Source organism: Triturus cristatus, chromosome 1_2 (genome assembly GCF_964204655.1).
Source record: "Triturus cristatus chromosome 1_2, aTriCri1.1, whole genome shotgun sequence".
NCBI classification, from domain to species: Eukaryota; Metazoa; Chordata; class Amphibia; order Caudata; family Salamandridae; genus Triturus; species Triturus cristatus.
The window spans coordinates 233334812-233356511 of NC_140580.1; the positions used below are offsets into that span (position 1 = coordinate 233334812).

General features: G+C 45.9%; 1 protein-coding gene and 1 long non-coding RNA gene across 3 annotated transcripts in view; one reads left to right on the plus strand and one right to left on the minus strand.

Moving 5' to 3' along the window:
* Positions 1-21700, minus strand: part of PKD2L1 (polycystin 2 like 1, transient receptor potential cation channel) — a 3023543-nt gene that overhangs the window by 2071334 nt on the left and 930509 nt on the right. The gene's annotated exons all lie outside the window — the stretch shown is intronic.
* The window catches only part of LOC146867100 (uncharacterized), a 460163-nt gene that overhangs the window by 53028 nt on the left and 385435 nt on the right, over positions 1-21700 (plus strand). For both annotated transcript variants that reach the window (XR_014961070.1, XR_014961071.1), the window contains exon 2: positions 19974-20056. This is a non-coding gene — a long non-coding RNA (uncharacterized LOC146867100). The remainder of the gene's footprint in view (positions 1-19973; positions 20057-21700) is intronic.

Here is a 21700-nt window from a genome sequence, read left to right on the forward strand (position 1 = left end):
CCCTACGCAGGGTCATGTTCGCGCTATAGAAAACACTAAATAAATAAATAAATAAATAAAATAAATACTTATTGGATTTTTGTAATTTTGGTCTTGATTTATTTATAAAAATATCTTTTTTTCTAAACTGGTGTGGACACTTTTTGTGGTGCTTTCACTGTGTTACTGTTTGAAGTGTTGCGCAAATACTTTACATATTGCCTCTTAAATTAAGCCTGCCTAGTCTGTGCCAAGCTACCAGAGTGTGAGCACAGGTTCATTTATAGTTTGTATCTGACTTACCCTGACTAGGAATGAAGTTCCTGCTTGGACGGGGTGCATACTTCTGCCAACCAGAAACACTCCCAAAGGCACATAAGGAAAACCAGGCACAACCCGGGAGACCAATTGTGAGCTCGAAGTTTGACTTCATACCTGAAGGACTCTACGGAATTCCTTAAACAAACAGACAGTATAACATGGACATTGGAATATGGCATGGTCACATTAAAGGCAATATCATTGTATACATCAATTAACCATGAAGACTGGCTGTCTGCCTGACACTATATCCTCAGGGCTAGCCCAATTGAGTTATTTGAGCGGACACAAATTATACTGGAGATGTTGTAGTATTGTCTCCCACAGCTATGGGGATCTCCTTCGGCCCCAACTATGCACATTCATTCATGGGTTGGTGGGTGAACAGGGTAGCCTGGGCAGAGGAGAATGAGTTGTATATGACAAATGTGCTTTGGATGCACTTCATTGATGACCTACTTATCCTATGGGAAGAAGAATCTAAGCTGGATGAATTTATAGCAAAATCAAATAACAATGATTATATTATCCACTTTACTGGAACACACAGTAAACAACATAGTGAGTTTCTGGATGTTGAATTGGATGTGAGCTATAATACTTTGAACACAAAAGTGCACAGGAAAACAACAGCAGCAAATTCTATATGAAATTCTTTTAGTGGCCATCCAAAGGTATTAAAATTGAGTATACTGTTTGGGTAAACGTTAAGGGCGTGAAGGATTTGTTTCACTGAAGAGGAATTCAAGGTGGAGACAACCAAAAGGATGAAGAGACTTTTCCACCGTGGTTATTCCCTAAATGTCCTTAAAAAAGCTTTGGCAGCAGCTAGGGAGAAAGAAAAGGAATCACTCCTGCATGGGTACAACCAGGGACTATCAGAAATGGGTGCTGGACCCTTACATGCAAGCTGTTCTTGGAATACAATCAAGCACAATCCGATATCATAAAAATTCAGAAAAATAACTGGCACATCCTGGAGCACGATCAACACATAAAACATTCAAGGGCCCTGGACCAATTGATAACTTCTCACAAAACGAAATCACTATGTGACAATTTGACAAAGAGTTACTATGAACCCCAAAGGGTAAGTGATTGGCTAATTGAAGGTGGTAAAGGCTTTGTCAAAAGCAACACATATAAGGCCTGCCAATATGGGCAGAATCAGAAGTACTACAACACCTTTATGGGACGAATAATCGCCATTCAGGATATAATTACAGATAATTCTGAATTTGTTGTATATGTACTCAAGTTTGATTGCAGGAAGCTGTATATCGGAAGTATGATTAAAAAGCTTACCATAAGGATTCTCCAACAAATCAGGGTGATTATGAATGGTAACAAAGGCTATCTGATGGCCATAACTTCATGCAGCATTACCAGGGATTTTTATCTGGATTCAGATATTATGGGATTAAGCACACAAAAGTACATATACAAGGAGGTGATAGGGAGAAAGAACTGAGGAAACAAGATTCCAGGTTGATCCTTACATTGGGAACAGAGATACCATGGGGTCATAATACTGAAGCGATGTGATGTGTTAAAGGGTGTACTAGAAACCCCTTTATGCTGAAAATAACAGCTGCTTACATGTTCCCGGATGGTGATTGACTTGATTTCCCATGTATGATCTGGGTACAATGTTTTGGCAGAAATGCGTGGAGACAGGTATAGCAAGTCTAGGAGATAGGAGTAAAATGCGGAAAATATGTGGGAAAGTCAAAAGAGTGATGCAAGTAGAGAGGATTTTTGTTGATCTGAGTTATAACTTTCTCCTTTCTCTCCCACCCTATGTCACTTCTGAGGGTTACAATTACATTACTGATTTGGGGAATACAAACTCATGTTTCAGTGGTGAACACAATGCAATTCTTGATGTCCTTTAAGTGAGTAATCAGGAATTTGGAATATGAAGGTTTATTATATTGGGGCCATTATGAGTACCTTCTAACTGTGAAATGGTATTTCCCAGCACAATGCACTTCTTTAGGGATAAATGTAATGACATGCAGCAAGTATCACTGTTTGGGGAGTAGGTGGTTGGTCCCAGGGATTAATAATGTTATTTTGCGACTAATTAGTGCAATATGAGATTTAAGTGAATCAATGGTGCAATAAGAATTATTTATCATCCACACTTTTGGGAAAGCACGGAGTACTTTCCCTTGGAATAGTGCAATGAAATACAGCTTTGAGGTGCAGGATTGATATACATGGTGTACTTTTAAAATGAATTAGTTCAATAGAATGTAGTGACCAACTTTGTCTGGTTAGTATGGATAATAAGCATGATGCACTTTCAAATGGGAAACTTTGAAATCGTATATCCCACCACAATGCACTTTTCTAGGGATCAGTGCACAGTGTACTTTTATTAGCGATAAGTGCAATATGAAATTTTAGTGAATTAGGAGCACAATGAGATTTATTTATCCACTACCCTTGTGGAAAAGCACGGTGCACTTTATTTTGGATTATTGCAATGAAATACAGCAACTACTTCTATCTTGAATTGTGGTATTGATATGCACTGTGCACTTCTGGAAATGAATTAGTGTAATGAAATGCAGTAACTACCTCTGTGTTACTAAAATGAATGATATGCACAGTGCACTTTCGAATAGAGTAGAGTAACAAAATATAACAATTCACTATGTCCAGATAAGTATGATTAAACAAATTTTGCTTTTTGGGATTGATCGTGGGGCACACAAAATAATATAGTTCAATGAAAACTGGACTTGAGTTCAAGATAATGTAGGGCATTGCAATCCATCGTTTATCCAATGTGAACACAAGGAGTAATAATGCACTCAGGTGTATTGCAGAGATGATGGTTGGAAAATGGCTGCTGAGGGATTCCAGGATAATGACTGTGTCAGCATTCTAGCAATCAGGGGGCCATGGAAATGAAGAATTGATTTTTACTCTATGCATATGGAACAATTAGCTACTGCTAATTGTATGTAGGCTCAGTCGAAGGCTGTTTAGCCGAAATTAGCAGCTGTGATTTGTCTACATTATTTTTCCCATGATGTCATTTTAATTTCTATTCACAAATAAATCTATTTTCTGCTTATCGAATTGGGTGGTTTGTCACACTGCCAACTGTGCCATCATGCCTGCTGGAGGGAGAAAGCTGCAGCGTGGACCAGGATATATATATATGTATATGTGTGTATATTACCTAGTGGCGGTTGCCACTAGGTAGTTATATTTAAGTCTGCTTTTCCACAGACAGAGCGTTTTTTGGGTTGCTACTAACTTTGGCAATGCTTGTTAAATCTTTGTAAACTCTCCAAAACAAAAGTTCATCTACCTGAGCTCCTTCCTGGAAAGTTTCCGGATTATCTGTTGAGGGGCGGAGAACAAAGGAGGGCCCCTAAATACAAAATCCCCATGCTTTTTCCATAGACTTCTTTAGACAAGGCCACAGCAAAAACAACACCAAATTCAGCAGGAAGCTAGATCTTGGTCCACAGATTGTGCTTTTTGTGATTTGGTGTAAATCTGTTCAGTAGTCTTTGAGATATTAAGTGTAAAAAATAAATGTATATTTTGACAGCTGGGCTCGCAAGAGTCCCGTGGGGGTCCAGCGAGAGCACAAAATCAAAACCGGAACCCTGTGATGGGTCGAGAGGCCCATTTTTCTCATGAGCATTCATGGTCTCTGTGAGAAGCTAGTTTGGAATATGATGCGCACTTATGTAGAGCACCCTGCACCAATCCAGACAAGCCTTATGATGATTTTAGTGGTCTTAGACAACCTTAGAAAGCTCTCTAAATGGTAGCTGTGGAGAGCAGCCGTCAGGCTTAGTCCAGAAGGAGTGTAAAGCAGCTTGTTTTACCTTGACAAAATCTTATTGATATTGATTAAGTGAAAAAGAACCACACAGTGTATTTATGAAAAGATGTATTTATTATATAACACTCACTAACACATACAGGTATCTCCTAGCCGGAGATACACACAATGCACACAATACATTTCAATAAAAACTGAGAAAGTAGCAACTAATACACAGTTGTCACGGGGGGGGGGGCGAACCATATACTAAATTAGTGGAATGCCTACAACGACTTGAGTCAAGACTGTGCCCACAAGATGTACAATTGTCAGGGACCCAAGGGACCACCGAAGGTAAGTAACTAGGAGCCCCACAGAGGTCATGTGCTAAGTTGGAACACGCCCGCGTGATCAATACAAGTCAATGGGTAAGTCGCGGTTACAATTTTAAAGAAGAAGCACCCTTCCCAGCGGACCCTCAAGAAACCCTGAGGAAGACAGACGGTTGGAGAGCCACCCCACTCGTGGATAACTTAGGAACCAGGATACCTGCCCCAGGGAAGCTGGGTGCATAGGGGTGAAGTGGCATCAGAAACCGCATAGAGGACTTCAGAAAGATGCTGCTGCTGGAGAAGATGAAAGTGTCCGGTGGAACCCAAAGGTGAATTCAGGATGTGAAGAACCTGCAAACAGAGGGGACAGAGTCTATGCCACTCAGGAGTGACCAGGAGGCACAAAAGACAAATGCCCACTGATGTCAGGTGTTACAGGGAAGCTGAAGGTGACCTTCAAACTGCAGCTCTGTGAACCAGGTGAAGATGAGGATGACCAGGAGGTGGATACGAGCTGTCCCACTTCAATTTGGAGAGTTGAGGGGTCGATGTCCGGTGGGAGCACCAACAAGCCTCGGCAACTGCAACCAGCGTGGAAGTTTAAGGAGGTGCAATGTCGGGACCAGCAAGGTCCAGGAGAATCACCACAAGCAGGGGAGTCAGGGCAAGTCCTGAGCAATCAGGGGAGCCCAAACATATGCAGATGACCCTCAAGAGGGCCCACAGACCAGAGGCACTGGAGTCGCGAGAGGACCTTGAGCAGCTCACCAAAGATGCAAGCCCACGATGCAAGAAGATGCAGTGAGGATGAAGATCTTGGTCACTGGACATGCTTGAGGTTGGGGCTACTTGGAGCCTGAAGATCTTGGTGGAAGGAAGCCAACAACATTTTGCAACTGAAAGTCGGCGCGGTGCACAGGGGTTCGGTTCCTTCAGCTCTGATGAGGGATACTGACCTCAAATGTGGTGAGAGGACAGGGCAGGCCTTGAGGGATGGGAAGAACCACCACCTGTGTTGCTGAGCCTTTCGGAGTCCGTGGGGGCTCAGGATACGCAGACCAGTCAGCTAAGTTGTGGTACCAGGGGATGCAGTGAAGGGACTCCTTCACTTCGAGGGAGATTCCTTCATGTGTTTTAGATGGTCATAGGCCTTGGAAGGTTCCTGTATGGTACATAGGCACGGACGTTGCAGCAGACAAGCAGAGCAACGAGATCAGGAGCAGCAGTAGTCCTCCTAGTTGCAGCCTTGATTATCAGAGTGAAGTCCAGAGTGCCCAGATGGTCAAAGAAGTGGTGTCGGAAAATAATCTTGTCGCAAAAGGAATCTAGGGACCCAACCACAGGTAAGCCCTTAAATACCATAAGGAAAGGATTGGGACGATTTAGGGGTCCCTCCCAAAGGACGGCCTGGACAAGGGTGAGGATATTCCCCTGTCCTTTGTCCAGTTCTGCACCAGAGCGAGAGCCAATGGCTCCCCAAACTGGTTTGAACTGGACTATGCATTGAGGGCACCAAGTGTGCCCTGCACGCAGACTATGTGGTGCTGGCAAGCACTCAAACCCTGCACCAATACAATAAATCCTGTCTGGGAGGTGCTCACACCTCTCTGTGACAGGATACCTATAGTTCTGCCTTTCCCTGTCCAAACTTGGCTCAACAGCAGGAGGATAGTGACCTGGTATATGCTGTCCACTAGTTATAGTGGGCACCCTGTACCAGTCCAAACAACCCCTTATTGGTTATAGGTTAAAGAAAACCTTTATTGAAAGCTATCCTAGTGGTAGCTATGGAGAGCAGCCTTCAGGCTAAGTCTTGAAGGAATGTAAAGCAGCTTGTTTAACAGTCTATAATCTCGAGTGCCTAAATGAAAGACATCCACACCAGGTATATATATAAAATATATGTATTTATTTCTAAACACACCCTCCTAGGCTCTTTATGAGACTAAAGGTCAAAACACATAAGTTACACTTCAAATATGAGAGTAAAATAGCACAAATACACGTCAGGCCCTAGGAGCGCGCCAAACCATATACTAAAATAGTGGTATAAGAACCACGACTTAACTAGACACAAGGCCTAGAGCCTGTAGAATCGCTGGGACCCCAAGGAACCCCCCAAGGTAGTGACACAGGGTACCCACTGGCCGTGTGCAGTGTGAGAACACAGCCCCGAGCTCCCGTTAGCTTCTATGGGGAAAGTCGCGGTTAGATTTTTAAAGATTAGGGACACTTAGAAATGAGTCAGGACTAAGCCCTTTTGGACTTAGGAAGTTCTAGGGCCAACACCCACGGGAGCACTGGGGTACTCATGTTACCTCATCCAGGGAAGCAGTGGGCATAGGTGTCAAATGGTTCTGGGTCGCTTCATCGATTTCAATGGAGCTGGCAAAGAAGTGCTGCTGCCGGGAAGATGCGAAGTGTCCGAAGAGATCCAAGCCTCGAAGTCGAGAAGAACCTGAAAGCAGAGGGGACAGAGTCTGGGTCACTTGCCAGTGACCAGGAAGGTGATAAGCGGATGCCCACCGATGTCGGGTGATTTCAGGTGAAGGAGGTGAAGCTTGACTCTTCAGCCACGAGGATCAGGAGGCGTCAAGGACAACCAGGAGCTGGATTCGAGCTGTCCTATGAAGGATGTCGAGTGCTGCAGCATCGGTGCCCGGATTGGACACAACAAGCCTTGGCAACAGCAACCCACGCAGAAAGGAGAAAGATGCTTCAGTGGAGACCAGAAAGGTCTGAGCGACTCACCACTTGGTAGGGATTCAGGGCACATCTGGGGCAATCAGGGAAGCCCAAGGAAATTCAAAGTTACCCCCTCGGGGACCCACCAATCGACGGACCAGGGATCGTGAAGGGACCTCGAGAGGAAACACAAAATGGCGGCCCATGGGTCACTCGGGGTGACTAGGCTGACAATCTTCGGTGGATCTTCTGCTCGAGGTGGGGGCTACAAGTAACCCCAAGCACGACTTCAAGAGATGTCGAGAAGTCAATGCAGCTTGACCAGGAGTTCCGGTTCCACGCTACTCACGAGGGCTGCGGGTCTCAGCTTTGCTGGGGACTCAGGTCGGCCTCCGAGATGTCTGGAAATCCTCTTCCTGGGCTGCAAATACTTCGGAGTCCAGCGGGAACTTCGGAGATGCAGACCGGCAAAAAGCTTCATTGGGGCCTGCCAAGCTGGGGAGTCACTCCTTGACCTCAAGGGAGATTTCTTCAGTCCTCTAGTCGTTAGTAGAGCGTCGAAGTTCCAGGATTCAGCTTCAGAGTTTCATCCAGGGATATCTAAAGTTCTGGTTACAGAGGTTCCTTACTTATACCTAAGGAAGGGGTTGGACTAGCTCTGGGGACCCGCCTATGGGAGGGTTTGGAAAGAGGGGTGGCTACACCCATTTCCTTTGTCCAGTTTCACACCAGACCAAGGGCTGGAAGCCCCTGAACCGGTTTGAGCTGGACTATGCACAGGGATACCAAATGTGCCCCCAGTGCAGGACTTCAAAGCACTCAGAGAGTGCTCCCACCCAGCCCCAATACACATAAGCCTGTCTGGGAGGTGGTTACACCTCCCTGTGACAGGAAACCTATTGTCCAGGCCTCCCCTGCTGGAGTTTTGGTCAGCAGCAGGAGGCTAGACCCATGTCTGTGGCTGCAGCATCCATTTTGTGATGCCAGGGCTCTGTTAAGTTGGTACCCGGTATACCGGTGCTGTCATGTATCTCCCTCTAGAAGGGTGGGAACATATTCTCACATCAGAAATTGATGTGGGGGTTTGATTCCAAGGTGTTTGACACCAAACACGACATGTTTCCATGCAGTCAGTCCAAAGTTAGCATTAACCGTTTAAGATATAATGCACTTAGAGTATATGGTCAGGCTGCACCACTGACAACCCCGGAGAAAAGATTCCGAAGGATGCAGAGGGGCTCAGCTCATGCCTGGGCACTCTCTCACATATAACCAAGCACCCTGCCTTCAGGATTGATAAGGCCTGCCATAGGGGTGACTGATAGGTTACTATGTGCAGTGATAAGTGAGGTATAGTGAACCTATACCTCAATAAGGGGTGCATGCACCACCTTACCCAGGCTGCAATAGCAGACCTGTGGTGTCATTTTGCATGTCTTTCCAGGGGTGGCATAATGCATGCTTCAGCCCCTGGTAGGCCTCTGGGGTACCCATGCCCTGGGTACACAATATACCATATACTAGGGACTCACAAGAGATAGTTTGAATGGTCTCCTGTAGGTGGCATAATACATACTTCAGCCAATGTGGGACCTCTGGGGTACCTATGCCCTGGATACCATAGTACCATATACCAGGGTCTGATAACGGTACTCCAGTATGTAATCTGGGATGTAGCAAAGTACTTAGCATTAACATTTAGGGGATAAAGCACAGAGACTGGGGTCCTGATTAGCAGGATCCAAGTCAGACTAGTCAGAAACAGCATTACCACCAAGCAAAAAGAGGGAGTAACAATAAAAGCAGATCCTACTTTCCTACAGTCTCCATAGAGGCTCCCATGAGTCCTGTGAGAGCGTGCAACCTTATTGTCTGGCTTTTGGAATGTTAGAAATGAAATGGGTGCCATTAGTTTTTACTGTGAAAAACTAGAAGTGTTGCTGAAATAAAATTAAAAAGCTACATAAGGGGTAAACAGAAATATATGCTGTCCCCCCAGAGTTAGAGAAGAGGTGTCTAAGGGAAAGCTACTGTGAAAATAATAAATGTATATTGCTTTTAACATATTTTTACAATCTAGCAGGACTCTCGCAGGATCATGAATACTAAAAAGGAGTAGATGTGTTTTCAATGTTTTTTATTAGTAGGAATGCATATTGTGGTTTTTGTTTGTGAGAGGAAGTGTGTCAGATATAAGTACGGTGATGATTAGAAGGTTAATTCTATTTTTTTTTTAAATGTTACAATATCAATCTCGCGAGACTCTTGCGGGATCGTGAAAAGTAGAAAGGAGTAGGTGATCTTCGAATACATTGTAGTATGCACACTACTGCTGTACGAAGGAGTATTACGGGAGATGGTGTTTATCAGAGTCTACTATTTACGCCCATCAATTTGGTAAGAGTTGTGAGTAGAGTATAAAGTTGTCACACATCCTACCATGAAAACCAATTATCAGAGAGAGGTGTGTTAGCATGGAGAGCTGTCCCACTCCACTCACTACTACACACACCCATCCTTTGAGAAAGAGGTGTCAGCGGAGAGGCCAATCTCTTTCAACACACACTACTATGCACACCCGTTATGTGAGAGACAGGTCTGATAGAAGTGGCAAGTCCTTGTGCACACTCTAATATGCAAACCGGTCTGAGAGGAAAAGGCAATCCATTACACTCACTACTACGCACACCCGTCATCTGAAACAGAGGTCTCAAAGGAGTGTTTACTCCATCTTTACACCCTACAATGCACACCCATCAACTAGGAGGGAGGTCTGAAAGGAGAGGCCAGTCCCTCCCTGCTCAATACTATGCACACCCATTATCTGAGAGGGAGGTCTTACCACACACCCTACTATGTACACCTGTTATACAAGAGAGGGGTTTCAGTAGAGAGGACAGTCCCTGCACACACCCTATTTTGCATACTTACCATTTGAGAAAGAGGTTTGAAATTAGAGATTAGTCCCTCCTCTTATTCCAGTATGCACATCCAGTATCCAACATAGGGTTCTCAGTGAAGAGATTAGTGCTTCCCATATACTATTTCCCTTCAATTAAGTTGCAATCCTGCAAGAGTAGAGTGCAAGCTTCAGGGAGTGAGGCTTGCCGCTTGAAGCTCGTGCAATCCAGCATGGAAAATTACTGGGATTGCCATGAGATGTTTTATGATCCAGCGAGAATCTTGTGAGATCGTATGGAGGAATTTAAAAAATGGGCTCAAACAATAGTTACCATTCTTATTACATGGTTTAAGAGATGCTGCGACGTGATTGGCTGCATAACTGAAGATAGCTCAGTTTGCCCTTGGTGCTTTAGAAGAGAAGGACGCCTCTGAGTTGTGCTAAGCAGATATGGCTTAATTTGGAGATGAGATAGACTGGTGTCTTCGTCTGTTTTTAAGAAAGATCTGCAAGTTCAGGTATTTAATAATATATTTTATAAACTTTGTTGTGTAGTGTCAGTAAGTGTACTAATGTTGTTAAACTTATTGCACACCATGTTTACAGAGTGAAAGGCTATTTGGGGAGGTGTAGGTGTGTTAATATAGCTTTTGAGAGGTACAGATTACAATATAGAGAGATGTTAGCAGGGTTTGCAGATTGTGTTAAAAAATGAAGTGCTTCAACTGTATAAACTTGTAAATAAACGAAACAGTGTTTCCTAAATTATAAAACAAAGACTGTTATCATACAAGCTCTATTGGTCTTATCGGCCTCATTGTACATGTATTTTAGCTCTATGAGATTTTTAAGTGGTGATAATACTATTTTTGGAGTAAAACACTGTGGTGAGTGTTAACAAAGGTGTATCAAGAAGATTGTGTTAGTGTAGAAACTATTATGGTACCATAGTTCATGGCACCCTATAATTTAATAGCAAAAATATAAAAATAGACTGGTTGAGGGTGGGATATTTTTCAGAAGAACGAATAACAAGTTACTGGTGCACTAGATATAAATGTGTGTTTGTGGGTGAAAAATTAAGTAAAGGTTTAGACAATATAGTGATGTGTCACGGTTATGAGTTATTGATCAGTAAATAACTTATCTTTTTTTGTTATTTTCTCCTTTTTAGGGGAAAAATGGAAACATATTTCTCAGTTAATAATTATCTGCTTACATAAACTGCAGAAAAGAGCCTTGTTAACACAAGCAGGATTAGTGTGCTGTTCAGCAATAACTACCTCTTAAAGCAAAGTGTTTTCAGGTTGGAAAGATGTGGAAGAGGCTGAACAGATGTGCAGGTCAGCAGCACTAGCTAGGCTTTGTGAACTTTTTTTTACATTTGTTTATTGGCATTTCAAAACAAACCAACACGAAAAGCTACAACAACTTAGTCAGTCATGCAAAGCAATGACACAAGTAATATATTAATAATATGCAGTACTATCAGCTACAAGGGACGGAAACATTTTCCCATCCCATCTGGTACAATGCATAGGAGTCCATATTGAACAACTACAAGATCAGTCTGGAAGTTAGGGTATTTCCAATATGAGAGGAACAGAACCAGATAGCCACATAATGTGGTTCCTTAAATGATTCAGCCTATGTAGCTCTTAACCGTTGCCTGCTCCAGACAACTTCCGTCTATTAAATACTTGGCTATACTCACAGCGGGAGGTGCCCTCCCCAACCTCCCGCTGTGAACGTGCCCAGTCCAGAAACGGGCCCCAGATGTTTATTGACTGTGAGTCGTTGAATGAATTTGCACACGGGACCGCCACGATATACAATTTTTTCAAGAGTACTTCTTTGTGGGCCTTACTCGGCTTAGCATTCCCGTGGGGCACAGCGTTACTGGAACTCTAATCTGATTGGAGCTGATTGGACTCCTAGACAAACCTATGTATTTGAAATTGACCTGTTGTATCAGTGAAACGATTTGGATGGATTACCAGCATTTTGCCTTCATGAAGTTAGCATTTCATGCCATTAAGCCCTGAAGAAGTCTTGGGTGTTGACCTTGACAAAAGACATGTCGGCTGGGCATAGTGACCTACAATAAACTTATGAACACAAATCTTCTGGAGTGTTCCACATGTATTATTGTGTTTTGAAGTTGGTCTGTAATGAACATTACAGCATTTGAATGTGGATTGAAACTTGACAGTACTATTTGTCTTTACTCGAGTATGTGTGTGCACAGGCACATCAAGCCCAGATGTTTCTTGGCCTGGATGTGGATGGCATTAGCTTCCAAAAAGTTGTCAATTGTGTATGCCCAAAGGTGACATCCTGTAAACAAGATGCCACACTGAGCACCCTCTTCATACCCCAATGCAGTACAGCTGATTAGGGGTTCTGTAAAAAGCAATGAATGTATTTGAAATGAATTAAGCGTAAATTGTAATTAGGGGAAAGCATAGTAAGTTGACTACAACAGAAAACCCAGTTAGGGGAGCGTTATGCTGCATGCTGCTGTACAGGCGCTTTGTGAGTCTCCGGGGGAGGCAGTCTGAATGATGTTTTCAAGTGCCATCAGTGTGGGAGGGGAGGGGAAAGTCTTGTGTATTTGCCTGCAAGATGCCCTGAGTTTATAAAAAAAGAAATAGCACCGAGAAGGTCCCGGCCCTCCCCTCCGTCGTTCACGGTGGATATCTGAATGTGTCCGCAGGGTATAGATCTGTAAATGTGTGCAGTCCCAAGTTTCTGGCTATTGATCTGCTGGCACCCTCCGACATCACGGGGATCATGGGGTGGTGTGCTAGAGGGATGGATGGGGCATATAGTATTAGCAGATGAGCTCTATTTCGAAGCCTGCCCCACGCCCACCTCAAAGTTTCAACCGTGTCAATACCGTCACGTGGCTGTTGGTAGGGCCCATGAACTGCCGCCCGATGAGGCACCGGCGCAGCCACATCTAGCTCAATCAACACATGTGGCTGAAACGGGACAGGATGTAACCAATACTGCAAGAATTTAGCTTGCGCGCAATGAGCATGCAGCTGGAAATCAGGGCCCCCCAGCTTGACTCAATGGCAATGTCAGGAGTTCCCAAGACACCCCAGCCTGGCGACCTACCCACACCATGGGTATCAATAAAGAGCGCACAGTATTAAAAAGGCTTGGTTGATGGGGATTGGAATGTTAACAAAGAGACATACAAATTTAGGCAGAACCACCATCTTGGCTACTGTGATCCTCCCAGCCAGGGAGAGAGGCAATTTAATCAATGCTGTTACCTTGTCCTCCGCCACGTTATAGCGCGTCCAAAGTTCATGCTCCGAATTTCTTGCACATTCCGACTAAGCCAGATGGCCCAGATATTTCACCGGACCATCAGCCCATTGTAATGGATAGTCAATAAAGAATGGAATTGTGGTGTCAGTAAGTGGAAAGAGAGTGGACTTAGCCCAATTAATGGATATTCCAGATAAGCCCCTGAATTTTATTAGTTCGCGGAGAATGGGAGCCAAGTTCACAGCGGGGTTGTTAATATACAGGATAATGTTGTCCGCGTATAGTGAGTTTAATAGGCCCTTGGAACTGAACCCTAGCCCTTTGTCAGCACGGTGTTGTCTGACCCGAGCCGCCTGTGGCTCCATCACTATAGCGAAAAAAGGGGAAACAGGGGGCAACCCTGCCTTCTTCCTCGTGTGATGCGGAATGGGCCCGACAACATTCCATTCATGCGGATCCTTGCTGATGGCTCCTTATAGAGCAAGCGTATGAGGCTCAGGAAGAGAGGGCTCTATCCCATTCTTTCCAGGACAGCGGATAAATATGTCCACTCTAGCATGTCAAACGCTTTAGTGGCGCCTAGGAATGCTGCAATCGCTTTTGTGTTAGGGTGCAAGTAATGTGGTACCGTAAAGAAGATGAGAAGATTCTGCGCCATAGACCACCTTGGGATGAACCCTGTCTGATCTGGACGCGTATTCTGTTTGCGAGTAATTTTGCAAAAGTTTTAACATCTATGTGGATTAAGGACAACAGTCTATAGGAGTCCACCTCGGCACTGGGATTCCCAGGCTTCAACAGTGTCATTATAATGGCTTCGCGCATAGAGGGTGGCGGGACACCAGGTATCTGGGCTTCCTCATAGACTGCTATAAGGTGCTGGGCCAGCTCAGTAGCATAGGTTTTGTAAAACTCTGTGGTGAGGCCATCAGAGCCGGGGCCTTATCAGATGGCAGGCCACGGATCACTTGGACAACAGCTTCAGCAGAAAAAGGAGCCTCCAGATATTCTCTGTGCCCTCTTCCCAACCAGAGTAATTCTAGGTTTTCCAGAACAAGCTGCAGCCCCTATATAATATTGTGACTCAAGCTCCTTAATGTGTGCTTCTAGGGAAGCAAGTGTGCTCCTGATTGCTTACAGTGCCCCAGCTTGACGTGCTATACTTTTGCCCCTTATTACTACTTTAAACGCCTCCCATATGGAGGCCTGGGATGTGACCAAGCCAGTGTTATGAGAGAAATACTCATCAATGTTGTCGCGTGTTTCCTCCTTAAAGGCCTCATCAAGCAGGGCGTTTAAAGGGAGTCTCCAGCTATACATTCTGTTGGGCACGTTAGGCATGGCCAGACGCAGGAGGCAGGGGGCATGGTCTGACAATGACCAGGCCAGATGGGCAATCTCCCGCGCCGACATCACCACATCCCATGAAACCAACCAGAAATCCAACCTGGACCAGGCCCCGTGGCGTTCTGATACACAAGTGCGCTCCCTCGCTTTCTCATTATGTGCTCTCCATATATCTGTTAGATTGCCATTCAAGAGAATGGAATTTAGTGTAGTGCCAGTGTTAGGATGAATTGAGCGAGATATGCCCTTCCTGTCCGCAAAATCATTAAGCACCACGTTGAAATCCCCTCCCAAAATAATGGTGTCGCACCCGGTGGATTTGATTTTGGCCGATGTAGCTTGGAAACATTTTGGGTTACCTGTATTGGGCCCGTAGATTGCTGCGAATGTAATCTGCATCCCTCCCATAATCCCAAGCAATATAACATATCTGCCCACAGGGTCGAGATGAGATTCATCTAAGTTCCAGTCCAGTCCCTGCCGCATGAGCACAGCCATGCCACGCGCATAGTTTGAATATATGGATGAATAGGTATGTCCCCAGCGTCTGTGTTTTAGCCTGTTGGAGGGGGTAGTGTTCAGATGAATCTCTTGTAGGAAACATACGTCTATATGATGTCTGAGCAGATATGAGTGGATCAATCTAGATTTTCTATGGTCGGTGAGACCGCGAATGTTCCAGGGTAATAAATTCAATGTTGTCATGGTGTAACCGGAGTCGCCACAGGCAAGATAATATGTCGTATGTCAGCTGTCCTACCTCCCACAATTTCAGATTGGTGCTTGTTTGTGCTGTTCGTGTACCCTACTTTCAGCATGCCCCTTGTGAACCCCATGCTTAGGCTGCACCATTTCCTCACAGGATTATTGTTATGTGAGATTGCACTGACTAGAACCGTAACCGTGCCCGCCCTCCCCCACCCACACCAAGCCCCCGAATATGTTGTGTATTACCCCCCACATTAGAAACAAACATAACATTTCACTCCCTCTTTAAAACAGGAGCTGTTGCCGGGAACTCTCCCTGGGGGGCGTGTGGTCCCCGGCGTACTACCCTGCCTTGAGGTGGGGTGGCCAAGAATAGGTCAGAGAGCCATCGATTTGTAGTCGAGGACTGAGTATTTTAGCCGTCTCAGCTGCATCAAGAGTAGAGTACCTCCCTTTAATGCCATGTGTAACTGAAAATTGCCAGATCTAATTATGTCGTCAGAACACACCCAACCAAAGCTCAGACAATTTTACCAATAAAACAGAGATATTGGCATGCAGTAAGATATGCTTCACGGGTATGAACTCCCTGCGGGCTGCCTGCACCCCCGGAGTGAAATCAGGGTAAAAGGAAATTGCATTCCCTTTGTGATGGATAGTGCCCCTCTCTCTAGTCAGACTCAATATAATGTCCCGGTCCTGGTAGTTTAAGATCTTTGCTAGGATTGGTCTAGGTGCTGCCCCAATAGGTGGTTTGGGGCCCGAAGTGCGGTGCGCTCTCTCCACCGCGAACACATCAGAGCCGAACAGCTCCCTTAGCAGTTAGTTTATTAAGGCCTCCATTTTGGCGATGGCAGTGGTCTCAGGGATACCAGATATCCGCAGGTTATTACGGCGAGATCTCGCCTCTAAATCTTCATTCTTGGTCCTGATCAGATTAAGTACCTTATCCATATGTAGTAGGTGCTCTTTGGTTTCGACTTGAAACTCATGATTGTCCGAGTTTCAGTTTTCCAATTTGGCCAGCCGTGTCTCATGCGTGTTAACCTGTTTTTTGACTAGGTCTAATTGAGAGGTGAGTACATCCAACTTGGTGTCTATAGTCTTTAGGCTGTATCTCATTTCCAACAATAGCGCTCGGAGGTCCTCCCCCTGTTCCTCTGAGTGATCACTGGTTGCCCGATCAGTGCCCCCTTCAAATTCAGATTCTGTTATTCTGGTGTGTCTCTTGTTTTCAAATGTTAATTTCGGCTGCTTTGCGTCTTGTTTTCCCATGATTCTGTGTATTGTGACTGTCTGATGCTGGACGCAACTGGCCCAGTGCGATATGTTTTCCCTCTGGCTCGAGGAGTAGACCCCAGGGCACACAGTTCAGACCAGCACAGCACAGCACAGCAAAAGAACTCCCTGTGACCCACTCCTGCCTGCCAGTGATGCAGTGCTACTCAGGCTACTGCCACGTGATCAGGGCCCGGAGTTTGCTGTATGGCCAAGGCACCTGACGTGCCCTGCACTCCTCGTGGAGCGGGGATTTAATAGGCCTGTCTGCGCCGGCAGCCAATTATTGCTGCGAGTCCGCCTGGGGTGTCTGTAGCCTCTCTCGCTGCCCTGCCGCCTAGCCGCTCACTTTATGCCCTTTTGCGGTCCAGGACACACCACACAACATGTTCGCTGCAGGGGGGATGTCTACAGGCCACACCGCAGAGGGAGTCAGTCCGCCTCAGCCCTGGCCTGCGAGAGCAGCCCTACCCCCGATCCGGGAGCACACCAGGGGGACCAAAGCCAGTGGGGGTCTAGCTCTCACCTGCCAGTCTCCTTCGGGCAGCGGATCACCTCAATGTCCCTGCCAGCAAGCCCGCGCCGTGCCCGCGGGGCCATCCGCACCCAAGATGGCAGCGCGTCCTTTCAGTGGCCAGGGATGCCAGCCATAGTCAGTTAGGATAGCAGCAGCCACACTCGTGCTAGCCCCCCGCTCGACACCGCCTCACCTAAGGGCTGGCGCCAAGGTCCCACAATGCGCCAGGCACCTGGCCGCCAACAGGAGGCTCCTCCCAAACGCCGCACAGGTACGGGGATCACAGCACTGTGGGTAGGCCTCCACCTCCCGAGGTTTACCACTGTCCTCCAGTGCAATGCACAGCCGCAGACGACGGCCCAGTCACTGTGCAGCTCCTCGGGTGATGCCCAGGAGCAGTTAGGGTCTCCAATGGCTCTCCTGATAAATGGATTTTGCTAGGATGTTGGCTCAGCCGGCAGAGCGCGCTTAGCAAGCGGCCATCTTGCAGCGCGGTTAGGCCACACACCCCAGGCTTTGTGAACTTTAATTTATATATATGGTGTGTTGGTGAAACGTTTCTACCACATGGCTTGATAATATGTACTCTTTGATAGGCTAAGGTGGCTAAAAGACTGGAAAAGAAGCACTACATGAATCAAAACCCAGTAGGCAAATAAAACAAAAAGGGGGTAGAAATTGGCGCCTGCTGATAAGTGTAAAAATATTGTTATAAGTTATATAGTTGTTTGTTTAATAGTTGTTCATGTAGTTTGTTAATATGGGTGTAGCTTGTTTTGTTTTTAAATTGTTTTGTTGAAATAAAAAGGTTAGTTTTGATTTTTTCGCTTAATACTTATTGTAAATGTAAATTTTATGGGATCATGCTGCGCATCAGAAAATTTTGAAGTTACATGTAAAACACAATATTAAAAGATTCAGGGTAGCTTTCATAGACTTGTGGGTAGCAGTGTTGCATGCAAATGTCATTATTTATGTACACATCGTAATTCTTATTGCACGTGTCCATGTCAATGCATTCTCCTAAACATAATTGTTAGACCTGTCAGCCTCATTGTGGTCTTCCCCCAAACATTTGCCTACTACCTCCAATTTTTGATTGATTTTTGCTTTTGATGGCCTTAAGACTGTGTATGTTACCACAGCTACCCAGTGCTAAAGTGCTTCTGCTTAACCCCTAAACATAGTTTGATTGACATACACCTATTTGGTATATTTAATTTGCTAATAAGTCCCTTGTCGAGTGGTTTACCATACACCATGGACCTGTAAATTACATGCTACCAGTGGGCCTGCAACACTTGTTGTGCCACCCACTTAAGTAGCACCTTAAAACATGTCCCAGTTTTAAACTGCCAGTTCGACTTGCATTTAAAGCCCCCTGCCAAGTTTTAAACTCCCCTGTCATTACATATGTCACCCCAAAGGTAGGCACTAGTTTGTCCATAGGGCAGGGTGCTGTGTAATTAAAAGGTTTCACGTGTACTTTTAAGTTTTACATATCCTACTGTGAGGCCTACTCCCCCCATATGATAACATTGGGGATTCCTTATTAACCCCTTGGATGCTCATGACGGAGCGATTCCGTCATGAGCATCGGTTGGGCTGTGCTCATGACGGAACCTCTCTGTCATAGCACCCATCCATGGGGGAAGCGCTGGCGCTCCCCCCATGGGCAACCCAACATGTTGGTACCAAGGAGGATGGCAGCGAAAGAGCTTCCACTGCCACCCGACCCACCCCCCTCGGCGATCCTGTGACATCAGCGCGCACAGCGCACGCCAACGTAATCAGGAAGCGTTGGGACGGAGGCGAGGGTGAGTGTTTGGGTCTTCCGGTGGGGGAGGGGGGATTTGGAGACGCATTGAGGCATTGGGGGAGAGGAAAGAGTATTTCCTCTCCCTTGATGTCTCAATGCAGGGCATTCCTGCTTCACGAACTCGCACAGCGTCGCAATCGTGCAGCAGGAATGCCCCACTAGACACCAGGGATGTCGTTTTTTGGGAAAAGGATGCGACCCCTTGGGCAAGGGTCGCTTCCTATTGGGTCAAATTATTTTTAAAACTTTTCTGCCCCCATCTGCTGTTTTTTTGGCAGTTTATGGGCCCAGGGGGGCCGAAAAGCCCACTAGACCCAGGGATTATTTTTAAATTTAAATGGAAGCAACCCCTTGGGCAAGGGTCGCTTCCAGGGGGCAATTTATTTTTTTAATGTGTATTCTTCCCCCCCCGGGGGCAGATCGGCGTCTTATTGGGCCTCGCTGCCCCCGGGGGAGCAGAAAACCCCACTAGACACCAGGGACTCATTTTAAAATGAAATGGAAGTGACCCCTTGGGCAAGTGTCACTTCTAGGGGGCATATTGTTTTTGTATGTGTAGCCTGCCCCCCCCCCCCCCCCCCCCACGGGGGCAGATCAGCCCATTTTTTGCCCAGGGGAGGGCAGAAAACCCCACTAGGCACCAGGGATTTTGTTTTTTGTGGAATGGAAGCGGCATGGTTGCTTCCTGGGGACAGATCTGCCCCTTTTTTGGCCTTTCTGCCCTAGGCGGGAGGCAGAAAACCCTACTAGGCACTAGGGATTTATTTCTTTTGCAAGAGGGGCACATTTCTGTCTGCTGTTTTCTGCCACACCTGGGGGACAGCTTGGCCTGGCAGATAACCTTACCCGATCCCTTGGGCAAGATCACCCCCCATTTTCTCAGCCCTATTTGAAGGCCCATCTGGCCGATTGACCATTTGGGTAGTGACATAGCGTGTTATAATGTTAATTGTTTTATTTTTTATGAATTGCAATTGTAATGCTTTATTTCTCCCTTTTTGTTCTAGTTCAAGGCTTTTGCTCTTTAGACTGTTCCAGGTTGCGGTTTCATTACTGGTGGTTCTGCTGTTTGTGGAGTTGCATGTGTTTGGTAAGAGACTTTTTTTGTACAATGTAAATGAGTTTCATTTCTCTGCATGAATGTGTTTTTTGCAAATGGTGTAATATTAGCAGTATGTTTGGCTTCTGTTTTTTGGGTGTCAAAAACTTTTTGCATTTGTGCTCGATGTTTATTTTGTTGTCTTGTGAGTAGGGGTGGGCGGAATTAGTGAAAATCACTTTCGCAAATTATCGCAAAAATGTTAAAAATCTCCGCAAACACGCGGAAATATCGCGAAGATGTGGAAGTTTTTTTCCCGCCCGTTCGCGGTATTTTCTGCATGGTCGCGGCTCGCCAACTTACCCATGCGGTTGCTCGCGGGCGCGGCCATCTTGTTTTCACTTGTCTTACGGTGCATGATCGCGAGAAGAAAGACGTGATCGCGCGACGAATGACGTTACTGCGGACGCGAACTGTCGCGAGACAGCGCAAATGGCTACCAACAATCCAACATCTCGTGGAGAACGCGACCGGATCGGGAAAACTTGTCGGCGAACACGGGGATTCAGGTAAGGCGATCACGCGTGAATGTATTATTTTACAGCGCAAGCAAGCAAAAAATTTCCGGTAAAATGCGGATTGCGGAAATGTTGACATTTTCGCGCTCTCCGCGGAACGCGAAAATGTCAAATTATCGCAAATTCCGCAAGCGGAACGGAATTTTAGCCCAGGCCTACTTGAGAGTAATTAGTTTTGTTTTTTTCTTCCTAGTGGGATATAATTGGTTTTTGCTGTGTCTCTGCAGAGTAGGAGCTGGTGAGTGTAGCTGTCTCTTGTAAGTGAATCGTATAGTTTTTGAGTATATAGATCTTTGTGATCAAGGCACACATTTTTTACTTACTTATCTTGCACAGTGTTGGTTGTTGTTGACATGTTTGTGCAGTCTCCTTTCTTAGTAAGGATAATGGCTAGCCATAGGATTAATGCTCAGCAGGTTGTTGGTATGCTTTTTGAGTCTTCCTCTGACCATGGTCCAGAGACTGACTCTGATTCTGAGGCAGAGGTGGGAGGGGAAGATTCAGGCAGTGAGTTTTCTCTCCACATGGCATCATTGGATGATGAAGCTACTCTCAGTGAGGATGAAGCTACTTACTGCGGATTAAGGGCCTGTGTTAGAGGAGGACATTGATGTGCCAATAGTGCGGCAAGAGGCATCTGAGCTGCAAGGCTTCCTGTTGGTGTAGTGCGGCAAGAGGCATCTGGGCTGCAGCCTGCGGCTGCAAGGCTTCCCATTGGCATAGTGTGGCAAGAGGCATCTGGGCTGCAGCCTGGGGCTGCAAGGCTTCCCGTTGAAAGTGCTTGTATGTACAAGAGTGAGGCACCATTTTTATTGGGAGACTTGGGGGAACGCTGGGTGGCAGGAAATTTTTGTCAGCCCAGTGATGCCACAACTTTCCCACACCAAAATGTGCGAAAAAGTGATTTTTTTCAGCTAAAATTGAGGTTTGCAGAGGGTTCTGGGTAAGGAAACATTGGGGGATCCACGTAAGCCATACCTCCCTGGAATCCCCCGGGTGTCTAGTTTTCAGAAATGTGTGGGTTTGGTAGGTTTCCCTAGATGGCCGCCGAGCACGGGGCCAAAAACCCAGGTGACCCCCCGTGCAAAACCAGGTTGTTTGGTGATAGGCAATTTTG